This window comes from Bombus huntii, chromosome 1, assembly GCF_024542735.1.
Source record: "Bombus huntii isolate Logan2020A chromosome 1, iyBomHunt1.1, whole genome shotgun sequence".
Classification (NCBI taxonomy): domain Eukaryota; kingdom Metazoa; phylum Arthropoda; class Insecta; order Hymenoptera; family Apidae; genus Bombus; species Bombus huntii.
In genome coordinates, this window is record NC_066238.1 from 3,276,981 (window position 1) to 3,292,610 (window position 15,630).

At 40.6% G+C, this 15,630-nt stretch overlaps 1 protein-coding gene and 1 long non-coding RNA gene across 17 annotated transcripts in view; one reads left to right on the forward strand and one right to left on the reverse strand.

Annotated features, from left to right (window-relative positions):
* Window positions 1–15,630, reverse strand: part of LOC126872542 (uncharacterized) — a 147,123-nt gene that overhangs the window by 52,402 nt on the left and 79,091 nt on the right. Inside the window, exon 4 of one of the 3 annotated variants that reach the window (XR_007692010.1) lies at window positions 8,817–10,076. The exons of the other annotated variants lie outside the window; for them this stretch is intronic. This is a non-coding gene — a long non-coding RNA (uncharacterized LOC126872542). Of the gene's footprint in view, window positions 1–8,816; window positions 10,077–15,630 lie in introns of those variants that run through there. 3 annotated transcript variants of the gene reach the window in all.
* The window catches only part of LOC126871982 (gamma-aminobutyric acid receptor subunit beta), a 94,632-nt gene that overhangs the window by 4,288 nt on the left and 74,714 nt on the right, over window positions 1–15,630 (forward strand). The gene's annotated exons all lie outside the window — the stretch shown is intronic.

A 15,630-nucleotide genomic window follows, 5' to 3' on the forward strand; every position in this document is an offset into this window, starting at 1 on the left:
TTGCCGTGAAAGCCGGCAGAATCGTCTACCACGGAAACGAGAGAAAACGTGCCAAGTCATTCGGCTTGGTCTGACCCACTTTTCGCGGAAGCGTAAAACGCGCGCACTTTGCGACGACGATCCGACGAAACTGATTCTCCTTTCTCCCCCTGTGCTTCTATATAGTTACACAGCTGCCTCGCGTTTTTTTTTCTCTCCTTCCACTTTTCCTCCCTTTTTCCCTCCTTTTTTATCTCTGTTCCCCTCTTTTTTTTCTTCCCTTTTTTTTTTTTTGGTAGACACAATGAATGACGGTTGAAGAGCATAACTCCTGAAAAGAAATCCCAATTTCGTGGCGCGGGTTCCCAAGCCCGGCCTCTGCGCGAAGCCTCGCAAGCCTCGACTTTGTAATTCTGCGATACTTCCTGGACTCGGCAAACCACGTACTTGTGAATTGCTTAAGCTATTTGCTAGAGACATTCTTTGAAATACTTTTTTTACAGTTTCGTTAAATAGTAGATATAGACATTTCTCTTATTTCTTTTCTAACTTTAAACTGTTCAGAAGCCACACTGATCAGCCCTACAAATTCAAGTCGTAAAAGAGTAATAGCGTTAGAAATATCATTTATTAAGATTTTCCTCGAAATTTTGGATTATCTATGGCATTTTGTTTTGTCGAGTATTTTTACGCTCGAATGCAGTAATTGCGGAGTTTGTCATTTATTCAGCTGTGAGATAAATGTATTAAGTTGCAACGTATGAAATACGGGAATTTATTTTTCACTAAGTTCTAGACGATATACGTAACGTTTATAAGAATCGTAGAAAAGAAAAGACAATGCCAAACTTCATAATAATATACAAAACGTATACATAAATGAAAATATTCATTGAAAAAAGAAAAACTGTACAAAATTTGTTTAAGAATATCGGATATATCATATGTACAGCTTAATGATATCGTTCAGGTATTGCATTATTGTTCTTGTTGTCAATTATATTCTACGATATTCTTTGAATTAATGGTATCTTTTCATCATAAAATAACGACAATTAGCACGGTGTTAAGAATGTTGAGAAACAGTATAGGTAAGTTTAACGGTTCGAGTTCTCTCTCACGCCTTTTGAGCAGCTGCTTAGCTATGCACATCAAGATGTAATTAGAAGTACGGATAATTATTCGCGAGTTCAAACAATTATACGTAGCAATTTACGAGGAGTAAATTTACTAGTCGACATTCACAAAGAAAATGTTTAGCGAGCGTAAGGTATCTTCGCTTAAACAAAGACGAGGAAAAGTAGCGAGTTGTGTTTTTAAAGCTCTCGAAACGTACACGACGCAGTAAAAATAAAGATGAAAAATAAAGAGAGCAGGCATTGTCAAACCGTTGATTAAAAATTCGCATAATTACGCGTGGCAATAAAACAATGGCAAACAGAAATCGAAGCAGTACGCAGGGTATTTTCGAGCGTATGCAGTCTCTAGCCAACAACTGAAAATCAGTGGGCTGCTGTTAATTATCAACGACACTAATGGATACGATTCGATTGCGATATTGCAACTCTCGGGAAATCCGCGCAAATTTGATAATTCACGTGGGATAACACGGCCGCGTCATGTAGATCGACCAATAGCTGTCGCTTTTAAAACATTTAAAACGCGGTGTGCAAACGCGTTTAAATCTCGCCGACTAATTGACTAGACGATTACCTGTTAATCGTTCTGTTTGAAATAACTGAAACGCGGCCCAGTGTATATATATGGAGCGCGAGACCTAGGACCAAATTAATGAACCGTAATAACTTCACGGTGTTCTGTCGACGCTATCGAACGCAAAATATCGACCATCTCGATAAGAACCGGGCTTGAAAAAGAGAAACAAATCAAAGCACCGAAGAAACAAAGTTTCTAGTAACGCGACGATTAATATCGAATGAGAATTGAAACACACGGGAGAGAAAGTTGGCGCGAAGAGGGAACATTGTGGGGGGTGAGAAGAACTGACCGGACGACAAACGAATGCATATTTAATAGTAAACGATTATTAATGCGCGCTTACGAGAGATGATTGATGAAACTATACACAGAGCCGCCTGGGGTTGGGCTTTTAATGATTTCCGGCCGTCATACACGAGCCGCGATTATCGTGAAATTTCCGTTTGGCTTGATGCGATAATGCTTTTCATGGAAGGGGCGGGGGAAAGGAACTCGGAAGAATCGCTACAAAAAAAAAAATGGACAAAACATGCGAACGAGAACGATAGAGATGGAATGGGATGGGGCGAAAACAATGGAAACACTTGCAAATATTGCGACCGACCTTCGTATTGTGCAAGAACCGTTTGAAGAATTAATTAGAAGCGACCAAACGACACTCGTGTACGTCGGTGAAAAGCCGAGTTGCTGAATGCGCCGTTTACAATGCGCGTTATTAACCCTCCGACTTCATTTATTTAGACTCTGTTAATTATGGTTATAAAACAATAGCGGTGAACGCGAGGGTAACGCGCAACTCGCTTATTATTACCCCGCTTACGGATTATGCTCACAGGTATCCGTTACATTTTGCTGACTGAATAGCTGCTACTTTTTATCGATAACCAACGTTTCTCGGCTTCGAATTAATACATAAGGTTTGTCGAGGTAGACGATTCTTAACCTGGATATTCCCTTTATTCGTATACGAACCAAAAGATTATAATGCAAATACGACTGGAGATAAAAATTCACGGTTAGAACACCAGGGAGAGAGGTAACACCGTTCGAGATTTAACCGACGTGGAAAAAACATGAGAATTCAGGATCCAGATCAATGAACGAACCTTCCTAGTTACGTGGAAATCAAATATTCTTCAGTGACTGCAATATCCGGCGTACTGCGGTTCAATCGAATCCGACCTAGGTCTGACTACGCGTTGGCCTATACCACTGCCGCCGCAAATTACATATTCCACGAGGCGAGGATCTCCAGGAAATCATCGCTAGAGATCGATGCTAATCATTCCATCCGCCATCCGATTCGAACATAACGTCTTTCCAGCTTTACTTAATTATTCAATAGTTCCTAGTCCTCATCCTTCTAACGTAATGAGGTTTCGTATTCATTTCCAGCGAGCCTATCATTCTACTAGCTCTCAACAGGATCGTTGGTACTTGTGGCAATCGTGGAAATTAAGGATAATCAAGTGAATTTCATTTCTCCGTACATTCGTCCAATTTGCAATCACCTTTTCGTTCAATATATTGTTATTAATACGTTATATGTTATTACCGCGAACCTTTGGACAAAGTTTGTCGTTCCACTTTATCTTTCTGAACTACCATCGACGAAGTATCAATATGCGAAGTACCTAGACAAAAACAAAACTTTCTCACTGTCAGTTACCAAGTTGTCGCCTCGAGTGATCAATTGGCAAAATTATAAGGAATTTTTCAATAACTTTTAACGTGAATCCTATAGTCAGTGGACTACAGATTTTTTGCAAATTCGTGTTTTTATGAACACGTCTAAAGAAATGCAATTTAAATGGAAATTTGTTTCGCTAAATATTATAAAATACGATAGAGCTCCGTTTATATAAAATTGTCGAGGAACAAGTAATTTGTATATAAATAATTTGTATTGTTCGTGTAATGGCAGCTCGCTTATTCTGATTTTTATCTATGATTTCTTGTTTATGTAGGTATTACGATAAAAATTCACGTTCAGATTGGTAGCTTCGACCAGCAGGAGGAGTTCGTTTAATCAGACATTTACTAAAATTTCATTCACGTAGATATAGTTCATATACGCGAAGACCTGCTACAAGTTATTTTACATACGATGATTACAGGGAAAATATTTGATAAGTATAATTCTGTTGACTTCCTGAGCTTCGTGTTATCTAGTAGTTAAAAGGATATATTTTAATATAATACAGTAGAAAATGAGAACAATCTATTGGACCCAAAGATATCGTTTTGGCGATAGATAAAATCATAAAGTTTTGCAAAAAATCAAACAAAATACCATAATGGGTGATAATAGATGAACAATTTCTATTTTACATTATTTTATTGAATTAGGTATGATCTATTTCGTGATATTTCTATTATTACGTTCGTGCATAATTCAATAAAGTAATATAAAACAAAGAACATTGTGCGTCTATTATTTCCTTGTAAAACCAAAGGAAACCTAATAATATCCAAGATGAAATAATAAATACTTTAAAAAACCGATATTTCTTGCGTATGATTTTCCAAACGAATTGCATAAACAAATCGAATAGAATTGGTATTATCTGGTAATACGCGGTTGGATTAAAAATTACTAAATTACTAAAAAAACAAAATATCGTAAAAGATAAAAGATGAGAATTATCGCGTTTGACATTTCCCTGTGATCTTCATATTCCGTAAGTTTTATAAACGTATGAACATCCGTGGTCTAATTATCGGCAAACGAAAGCTCAAACGAAAACTATCCTCTTGATGCACCAATAACAAAATCTCCCGCCCTAATCTTCGCAAGTACTCCCACTTCGCTTCTAAAACTTTCGCCTCGCACTCTGTTCTTTCTAAAACTTCCGGCCATCGTACACTGATCTCCCTTAGGAACTCTCTCGCGTCTACAGCAAAGCGTATACACTCGGTGTACCGGCTGCATGTTGTGTCTCTAATACACGAGAACACGCTCTCGAAACCTTAACTTTCGAAACACGAGACCGCCCGCTCGTTCTTGAAAAACTCTCTCTCGCCACGAGAAGTCGACACGATCGACTTTACCGCAGCGCGAATTATATAAAAACCGCGAAACGTATCGGTCAGAGTTGTTAACAGCCGAGTTAAGTACAAGGTACAATGGAGGGTCGAGTGGTCACGCGATTCAAAGACTTTCCCGACCGCTTCTGAATTTTCGTTTCGCGACCCTCGAGCTCGTAAATTCGTGCACAACGCCGGGTGTCACGATTAATATGCGGTCGTTCTCTCCCGCAAGCAAACCAGCAACCATGTCGTGACGATGTCCATACTTTTCGTATTATTTTCAAGTTAATGCGGTGGTTCTGCGGCATTTACAGGTCGAGAAATTAGCCGAACTGTTTAACAGTCACCCTGCGAGTCTCGATCTCTGCTTACTCGCGATTCAGTCGTGAACTGGAAACGACACGCAGTTTGTTACAGTTTCTAAGTAATTGCAACGCAATGTCGAGACACGGTGTTATAGCTATGCTCGATGAAAATATTATAACGCAGAATTCTACGTTTCCCTTTTATGTTAATTGGAATCGTTTCCTTGAGTCGAGAGAATAATGCATATATTTTAATGCGTTTAATCTCAGTCGTCGGTAGAAAACAAAGTGTAAGGATATGAAGTTAAAGTAAGCTTCTAAGTTTAACCGTTAATAACAAAATTGTTCTCTTCGTTTATCCCAAACTATTTATGCTCTTTTAACGCGTCCATTGTCGGTCGCATTTTCATTATCTACTTCATACGAGAAACTCACTGGAAATGGATTTCTTCTTTTTTTTTTTTTTTTGCAAAAAACGAGATAAGCAGGGGATAAATTAATCGCATGCAAAGTTTGTCTACAGAATTTTGCTATGAATTTTCAAGGTTTTAACGCGTGTAACAAAGTGTTTTAATATTTCGATACGTACGAAACTTCAGCCACGATCTTTTCTCAAATTAAAATAACTTGTGCCACCTTTCTCCGCACGCCTCGTACATTAACTAATAATTTTCATACAAAATCTGTTTCTCCATCGAAAAACTTAACATACGTCCTTCGAGCGAATTATTCTACAAACTTTTTTCTCCAACTTTCATAATTTTTCATTTGCATTCCGCATACGAATCGGTATCAAACGCGAAATTATGCGTCAACCAGTATCCCTGACGTATGTAGTGAACGCGTTAAACCAAAGCCACTCTACGATAATCACCTCGGCTATTTAAAACTTCATCGTCGACTAACTATACTCTAAATCAAAGCCGGTAATATTATCAACCCCTGAAAACGAACTTCTTATGACGCGATGTTCACGGCAGCGAAAATCGCTCGGAAACAACGACGTCTGGCTGCAGATAAGTACGTTCGTCGCAGACGGAACAAGTGCATACGGTGCATTCGTTCCTGGCGGACGCAGAGAGACGACACGGGGTCGAGGAAGAGGAAAGAAGAGGGGAAGAAAGGAACAGAGAGTCGGCATGAAGTGAAACGTTGGTCGTGGGCTGCTGGCCGCGACGAGGGTGGGGTTGGCGGTCGCAGGAGGTCGAAGGGGGTTGACGGAGGTTGTGGGTGGTCGGAGGCGAACGGGGGTTCCTCGCGTGCAGCCTTGACATGGGCCAGGAAATCAATGGGACCTCCAACACCAACGCAAACTCGGTCAGTCGAGCCGTGCACACGGCCCATGCCTATAATTCGCAGTCGCACGCGGGAATGTTCGGTATCGTCGACGAACGATCGATCGTCGGATCCAATCGAGAAACGCCTCTTTTCGTACGGTCCGTTTTCCCCGCTTTTATTTCCCGATTAGAAACCTAGAGAGGTAGAGGGGTAAAAAGCATAGGAAGGGAAAGAGGAGAACAGGAAGAGAGAGAGAGAGAGAGAGAGTATGGAAGGCGATGCGAAGTGCCGACACTGCTTCTAACGTCGCTCCCGAAGATCGTGACCTCGATGAAACGTTCATTATTCGGTACACGCCAGTCGATTATCGAGAACGCCGGATGCGCGCCGTTTCTTTGCTGGGCGAACCTAGCGAGGGATAGGGCGAGTCGTTGTCTCACTCGATGTCGAGTAAGGACGCGGGTTTTTCGATCGCGGTGATCAGCGTTGATGATGAATATGATTAGGCTGGTTGGGGAGAAAATGAAAAAACGACGATGATGGAACGAAGAAAGATCGACGGAGAGGAAATATCGAACGTTAGGAACGAATAGTTAAAAAAAAAAGAGGTAGTAGGGTGTATGAACGATAGCTGTTTGAAAAATGATATTACAAATTGAATTGAATGAAACTTGACCATCGTTTGGAACGTTCAGAGTGGACGTATAAGGTGGATACAGTTTAAAGAATGACGCTAGATGTAGTGTTTGTAATTTGATTCTATCGACCAGCCTGAAGATTGAATTTCTTGTTGTGAAAGGGCAGGAGGGAGAAAAAACTGGTTAACGCAGTTATCGTAGAAAGGTAAGCTGTAATAGATCGATTCGCGAGCACACCTCGCGGTCGAGATCTCGATACAATGTCCATTGCAACGTCTGTCCCGATGACGACAGCGATACCGATAGCTGGGAAATGAAACGACGCGACGTTTCGAAGGAAACGTCAAACGGTTGAATAAGGACACACCGATCAGAGATGGAAACAGCGGCAACTTTCTTCAGACTTTCGAAATCTATTATCGACCTTCTGACTTCGCGTAATCTCTATATTTTCATTCATCAAAGATATTATTCCATAAACACGGTGTAATAGACGTATACAACAAGCTTCGACAATTTTTATTCGTTATTCTCTTACGAAACTATTTTTCTGCTTCTATACATATCCGATTGTGAGTTTATTCTTAAATTAAACACATAAACTCCTTATCTACCGATCATTTTTTTAATTTCTTCAAACATTATCCGGAATATTTTCATGCACATAGAATAATTATTTTCACGGGCTATATAAAGAATAAAATTATTGCGTAGAATGGCTTACTCTTCTTGGTAATCTACGTTACAATTGTTCCGTGTAGTCAATCAAGGCTTACTCGAGTCGATCATGGCTTACGTGTATTATTCGATTAGTATGCTAATTTACTACATAGATAGAATATTTTATTAATCATAGATTTGACGAAGAACTGCCTAAATCGTATCGCGAACTATTTCACAGAAAATAAAAGGTAATCGAAGTCGGTTTTCAACGTAATCCGCAACCAAAGCTATACATATATCCGAGTAGAAGAACCTTGACGAGAGCGCGGCCAGGGCTGCCAATCAATGGCGAGGACATCACCCTCGGCGACTAACATCTACGTCCTTGATCGTCCGTTCGCCGCCACTGCTAAAATGGCTATTCTTCTAAATAATTGCAACACCGAGGACAAGCAACTTTTAAACCTTATTTATCGTACACTTCGCGTTCCATTACATTTTATACATTTCCACGTTTAACGAAATATCACTTAACTTTGTCAATCTTACATGAAAATTGCTTTTTATATGAAAATTTATTATCCATAAGTCAAACTGTTTCCATTTTCGCACAGCTAATTTTACTACAATGTTCATTTAATTGACCTTAATTGAGTTCACTAAATCAGGATACTACACTGTAAATGTTAGCATCGTGTAAATCGTGGAACGATTTTTATCTATAACATAGCTACTTTGTTCTAAAAATATACTCGAGTTCCTTGTTGATAAGAAAAAGAATAGATGTAACAAGAACGAATGAGAAAACCAGTGCTTCTCGCTGGCTCTGACTGTAGCCATTCACCGTTTTTGTCAATAGATTAAAGTTACACCGAGCGTTACATTTCGCGTCGAGCCATTTGAATTTATATGAAACCACTCTGTTGGAATTTAAGCGAGCCACCACCGCGTTTCCCAGCTATAAAATGGTCCGTGACCAAATTTTGGAAAATATTAAAGACTCCTAAAAACATCGTTAACGATTATCAACCATCGTCTACACATCCCGATCGCGATAATCCTTCCAAAAAGAAAAAAGACTAATTATTTTCGTGAAACGTGCTAAGGGATCGGGAGCAGAAAAGGATTAATCACGATGAAAAACATTAGAGTTCCAAAAAAAAAAAAAACGGCGTTCACCGACTAAAAAGTGGCAGAACTATGCTTCTTCTTTTTCTTTTTTTTTTTTTTTTTTTCGATTCAGCATAGCAATAGGATCAGAAGCAGCAGGGCATATGTACGCGATTGAGCGTGTGCGTGTACCCGAGCATTCGGCCAACGTAATGTGTGCGCCTGAGTACGAGTGTAATAAAAGAGCTTTCTGGGTCGCATTAAGGTAATGCTTCCATGGCGCGGCTAGGCGCGAGCGAGGCCCAGCTTGAAAGTTAGGCGAAATGGTGGAACAACGAGAGCCGTCGTACTTTTTGGCGGTATCAAAAGGGCAAGTCGCGCGATTTGTGTCTCCTTGGCGCCACCTTTCCATTTACTTCGTCTGAAAATACTCCAAGCAACGAAGAAACAAGACTACGAACTCTTCGTACGTGCACGAGTATTTGAATACTTATCATAAAATACTCGTATGTTCATGTCGTACATATTATATAAAACTAAATTTTCAAACTAAAATTTCATCAGCACTGTAACGTGACAGGTGTGTCGTTATATTGATAAAATTGGAAATTCATTTTAAAAATGTATATAGAGATTGCAAGATATTAATCGTAAACATATATTTAGTAAAAAAGAATTAGTAAGCAGCATGAATAGCCATTTTAAGCGCATTGTAAATGTTAAACACGGCCCTACTGAATATCAAGATTCGTTAATGTAACGAATGATTGATTGTTTAAATACTTTTGTCATCGTTGTGACGTATATACTTGTATTAAATGTTGTAATTTCTATATACATTTCCGGATTTATCGCAAATTTTACCGACACGATCCTGACATTCGAGTTTCGCGACAGCGTTAATAAAATTTCAAAATGTTTCATACATCGCAGATAATATATATTCGTAAAATAAGCGTTTTTGCGAGCTTATATATATATACAAATTCTATGTACAGACTGTACGAAATAGAGAAATGCAGGAATAGTCCCATAAATTCCTCGCCGATAATGTTTGTCCTGATGACTGTTTGAAAGATCGAGGTTGATGGTTCTCTTCGTGTAATCGTTTGTATTTGAAAATAGATGGAATCCGTCTCTGAAAAGATGGATACGTTTAGCGAAAAAGAATTTCTCAAACTGACCCGTTAATTAATCGGAAGCCGATGACGCGGCTGATAAATTATGATCTGCTTATCGATCGATCGTCCTCCAGCGCAGCCGGTATTGTCTCTTGCTTTTTTCCACTTGGTTTTTCTTTACCGTTTCCTGGACGGACTGCATTCAACCCTGAGACACTGATCACTGGAACACGCTATAAATATAATAATGAATCGAACGGTGCAACTGGAAGCGTCATTGACTAGACACACGATACTCGGCAGCGACACGGCTAACTTCGCGAAATCGATTACGTCTATGTCAGGGTCACTCGTTCCCTTGCCTATGGAACGCGCTCTACGACTTTTTTCCAGCTACGAAACCGTCGCTGTTAACGAAATGACAATGTATTCTACACCTGACGTTTCTCGTTCTTCGTCCCTCGTGGCTCGATCGACAAGACGCGCTCGTGTTCCACGAGTTTCCATTCAACGAGACCTCGCCGTCCTATGAAATTTCATTCACGCCGTTCATATCTTGATTCTAACTACGCCAACCTTTCGTTTTACAAAGAACGAGCTCGATCTTTACCGTGATGATCTTCTTTTGTAAAAAGAAAAAAAAAGTCGAAATTTTCCCGAAAAACCGCCGGTTCCAGCGCGATAATTAAGCGCCGGTGAAAAAACCGTCCGCGTTTCGAGTAATTTTTTGTCGCCGTCTGACCGAAAAAAGCGCCAGCCTGCTGCGAGCTAAAGAACATCCTGTCGAATAAATTGGAGACAGAAGAAGAAAGGGGGAAAGGGGAGAGCACGAGAGGCCCTCCTTTTCGGCCGAGCATTACCGAGACGGTTGGTCTGACGGTGGTCGAAGCAATCCCCTAATTGGATAAAACTCAACGGCAACCCGGTAACTGGTAATTTCCCTGCAGCAACGTAATTACTGGCCCGTATTTACGCAGAGGGCTGCGCGCGGACCAAGGCGGCGCGGCGGTGGCGGCGGCTGCGCTCGCGCTCGCCGCTTCTCTGCTGTATAGCCAGGTGGAAAAAAAAGGCAAGAACACATACGGAAAGAGAAAGAGGGAGGAGAGCAAGAAAGAGAGAAAGAGAAAGAGGGAGGACGCGCGCGCGGCAACGGCAAACCCTTGCACAGAGTGTATAAAAAGCCATCGCAATCTCGTGGTATAGTGGCACGCTAATGGGGCACTGATATAATTAACTGCTATACCTACGCTCTTATCGAGCCCTAGCAACGTTGCTGCCGTCGCCACCGCCGCTGCATACCTTGAATAAAAATAGCACTAATCCGATATATAACGGGTAACGCTTTGATATCGGTGCACCCCCTCTTGCCCCTTCTCCCTACCTTTAAGACCGTGCAACTTACACACACGCGACCACGTCATTTTCTTCGACTTCCCTTCTCCAACGTCTTGCGTCAATGCGCAACCTGTGCTTTTCCGTTTCGCCTTCCTTCTCTTTCGAGCAACGCGTTTCCCGCGTCGGGATCGAACGGTCATGGCGAAAGGGAAAAACGAGGGAAACGATTTGTTTTGGCGTCGCGTTCCGCCAATCGGACGACCAGAGGACGCACGAGCGAAACCTTGAAACACGCGGAATGGAACGGTCCGATGAAAGCACGCGAACGCGACTGAAACGACATTGCAACACGTTAAAGGGATTGATTTTTATATACACGTGTAGATACGTGTAGATATGGATACGCGTAGATCGAACGCGAATACAAAATGTTACAGGTACATTCGCGAAGATTCGAAAGATATAGAATTTCGAATAAGACCAGGGACGACGAGAGTCCCAGAGGCGTGATGCTCGACGACAGCGAATTGAAAGAATTCAGAGCGTGGTCGGAGTGATTACGGGCTTAACGGTGGAACTTAAATCCGTACAGCCCTCGAGAGAGAAACCTGTAACCTTAAAGATAAACCGAGCCTTTGGCCCAGACCTTTGAGACCTCATTATGAAACGCAAAATGGATTTTAGACTCGATGACCCACTTGTCCGCGGAACCTCATTTAAGAATACCGTCGTGCTCGTTTTAGAAGCTTTCCGATCTATTGTGCGACTGAAACGTATGAAAAATTGTGAAATGCCGGATGATCGTGTTTACGCGATCGAAACGACGAATTTTAGCCAAAAAGGAAGATCGACATCCCGAAATAGACCATCCATAAAATTCAATCGCAAATGAAATTTAATGTCACGTTATTTAATCCATTGACTGTCGCGTGGGCCGTTTGGTTGCGGCTAATTTTCAGCTGTACACTGGCAGCTACTTCGAAAATGTCCCCGTTTAATTGGAGCGCACTGTTTTCGGCCGACTGGGAAGCAATGTTCATTATAAACGAACACGAGAACGACCCGTTAACAACCAGTGGGGTTGAGGGTGAAAAGAGGAGGGTGGTATATCGTGTCTTGCAAATTACACGAATAAACAGCCGTCAAAATTGATGTTCATTATAATGAGCAATGTGACCGAAGACATCAATTGCGTTTAACGATCGGGCAATCGCTAAACTTGGCGAATTAACCGTTAATTAAAATACCGTGTTGCCGAGTACGCGTTTCCAAGTTTACATATACTTTTGCTGCGACTCTATGCGAGTATTTTCGCGTGTTTTCACGCACAAATTAACCCATGATTGGCGCGATATAATCAAAACTAACCGCATTATTGCATCGAAATATCGTGCGATAATACGTAGCGCGAGCCTTCTATAATTTCGATACAAACCCGTCGAAATTGTGCCAATGGTGAAATTTACTAAGAACTTGGAAATAATTCGTTGACCACTTCTTGTTACAAATTTGCAGTATATACAGGGTTCCAGAACTGCAAATCAATCGGGCAAGAAATGATAGGAAATTATGAAAAGAGAAATTTTTCTAATCTCAAGTTATTTTCGATAACGAAGCTCTAAAAATATAGATTTTACAGTTTTGGATAAGAAATTGCATATTGTTTGTCGCTAACCTTTCAATACGAATTTTTAAAGCTTCACTACAAAAAAGCAAAATCGAGTATGTGGACGACTGCAAACAGTTTCCACCGAATTGAAAAAAAAACAAATCGAGATTGTACACTTGCTCTACAAAAAAATTCCACCATCGTCTGCACGAGCAATCACTATATTTCTAGTATATCTGAGATAATATTAAATTCTTTCATCTCTATTTTGTTATAATTAAATAATCTTTGAATATTTAATTTCCTCGATTATATAAAAACCCTGTCCCCTTTTGAAACAATAAAAAAATGCTTTCAATAGATTTAAAATAAAGTAAACGCGTATTTAACCCACTTGTTCAATCATCGTACGAATCAGATATATCTCATCTCATCGACTTCAGGTGGAAATTAAGCGAATCCGCGTGCATTGTAACGTGCTTGCTTACACAGCGTTCGCCTGATCGGTTGCCCTTCGACCCGATGCTTTCCTTCGATTGACCGCGTTACATTTCGCCACGAGATTGCGTATACCATCGAATCGACTGGTGCACCTTGAATAGAAACGGCAAGGCACCGGCACGCAGACCTTACTCTTCTTATCTGCTATTGTGGCCGCGTTATCGCGCGCACGTGAACCTTTCATTGTAAATTTTCCTTTCGACCCGCGAACTGTGCTTTAATTAACACGCAACATCGGCAGTCCATTCTAACGACATAGCGATTCCAAATACGCCTCTTACTTCCTGGATATCCAAATGCAGTAGTGTCGAAGTGGTCTCCTAAGAAAACTCTACACTCCACTTCTAAGAAAACTCTACATCTGGTCTTTTTAGTTTTCTCAAGCACCGAAGCTATCGACAGCGTATAGACAATAGACTGGGACGAAGGCAGACCATAGACAGTAGACAGGCGACGATGGCTTCGGGGTTTTCAGTTATAAGGTAACACTGCTATAGCGTGCGGATCGGGACCAGCTCAAATTATATTCCTACTTGTACTTACACTTCTGTATTAAAATATATTTTCTACTTTACAATTTATCCACGCTGTTACGTGGGGCGACACTCTACCTAGAAAAGGCCAGACGGGAACCAGATGTCCTGTCATCCTTACTGCGTACCCTCGATAGTCTTAAGGACCCATCGTAAGTCCCAGTAATTTGCTAGCTAAGGTCCTTCAAACGGAACAGATATCTTTGTTTCTAAATCATTTTCTGTAGATTATCGTCTACTACGGCTTGACACGGGAAAGTTAGTTTTTCTCACGTATGATGCTTCCCACTAGCAACTTTCTATCGAGAAGCAACGTATACTGCCCTCACTTTCCTGACCAAAAATGTCATGAACAAATCCGATGGTCTCGTGCGCTAGACACACCCATCGCTAGCTTTCCTCCGACACAGCATCGTCACTGTACCTTACTTATTCTACAACGTTAGAATAGTCAACAACTCATTAACGGGTTACTCTCCTTAAATCAATCATTTACTTAACGTATACATACTCAACAGTGTACCTCATAAGTGTTGGAAAAATAAAGCTTATAACCCTGTTAATCGCAGCGTTATACTATCTTAACCACCCCTATTATCTTAACGAAAATCAGGGGATCGATCAACTCGTGGTGTCGATTATTATAATCGTAACGGGAATTTACGACTCCCGTTCCCCTGTCCATACATCTAATAACCTCAACCAGTAGAATCACCTATAAAGCGGCAGATACGGTGATCGATAAAGGTATTTGTAAATATTCTCATTTTCCATTGAAACGTTCTTTCATCGGACTTCGCATTCCATTTTCATAATATTAAATCTTGTAACCACGTGGAAGTACTACCAAATGATACGAAGCTTCATATACTTGAACTTGATTAATTATTCTGTAAACGCTGCAATAGATACAAGGTTGGTGCCAATACTTTTTGCAGCCGCTATACGTTTCACCTTTTACGAATTTAGCGTTGTACGGGGCTCACTTGTACTCTAACTCGTTTGCTTTTTGGTCCTGTTAAATCAGCTTCAAATTGAAGATTGGTATACACATATACAGTCGCTACAGAAAGTATTTGCGCACCATTGTATTCATTATAGCATCTATGTATTAATTATTTGCACCCAATCGCATTGAATCTTAGAAAAATTTGACGTGGAAGCAAAATCAAAGTAGAACTTCGTAAAAACGCTTCGTTGGAAAACAAGGCTATGTATAAATACTTTTGGGGCCACTGTATAAAATCTCGAATATAGTAAAACTATTTGCCGAAACTTGTCGAAGGATAAGCAGCTTATATGTATAATTAGAATTCATAATATAGTACGTACATAATAGCTCATCAATTTTCCTCATTACCTATTATTTTTCTTCCGTACATGTAATAAGAGGTCGCGTGCAGATAAGTGAATCCAAACAGCAAAAGTTCTGCTAATCGAGCATTAACGAAAATTTCGCTCCAATAAATAGAGTTTAGATAGACGGAGTTCTCTACTGTATCCAAATAGTAAGAACTTATCGAGTACTCGAATCTCAATGGAGTGGATATCCAAGCACTCGAAATATCTTCAGATTCCAGCGATAAACGAAAGCATTTAATACCATAAAAAAGCGTTATAAAAATCGGATAAACGTTTCCGACGATTCTCGATGAAGGAGGTATGGAAGCAGATATGTATATGACGAAACGCGGAGATTTAGATGCGTCGGATAATTCGAAAGTTTCGGCCATTAAATTACCAACTTCATGAAACTCGGATGAAATCTGTGTCCGGCCGAAGCTCGTTCTCCTCGAGTTTTGCGTAACG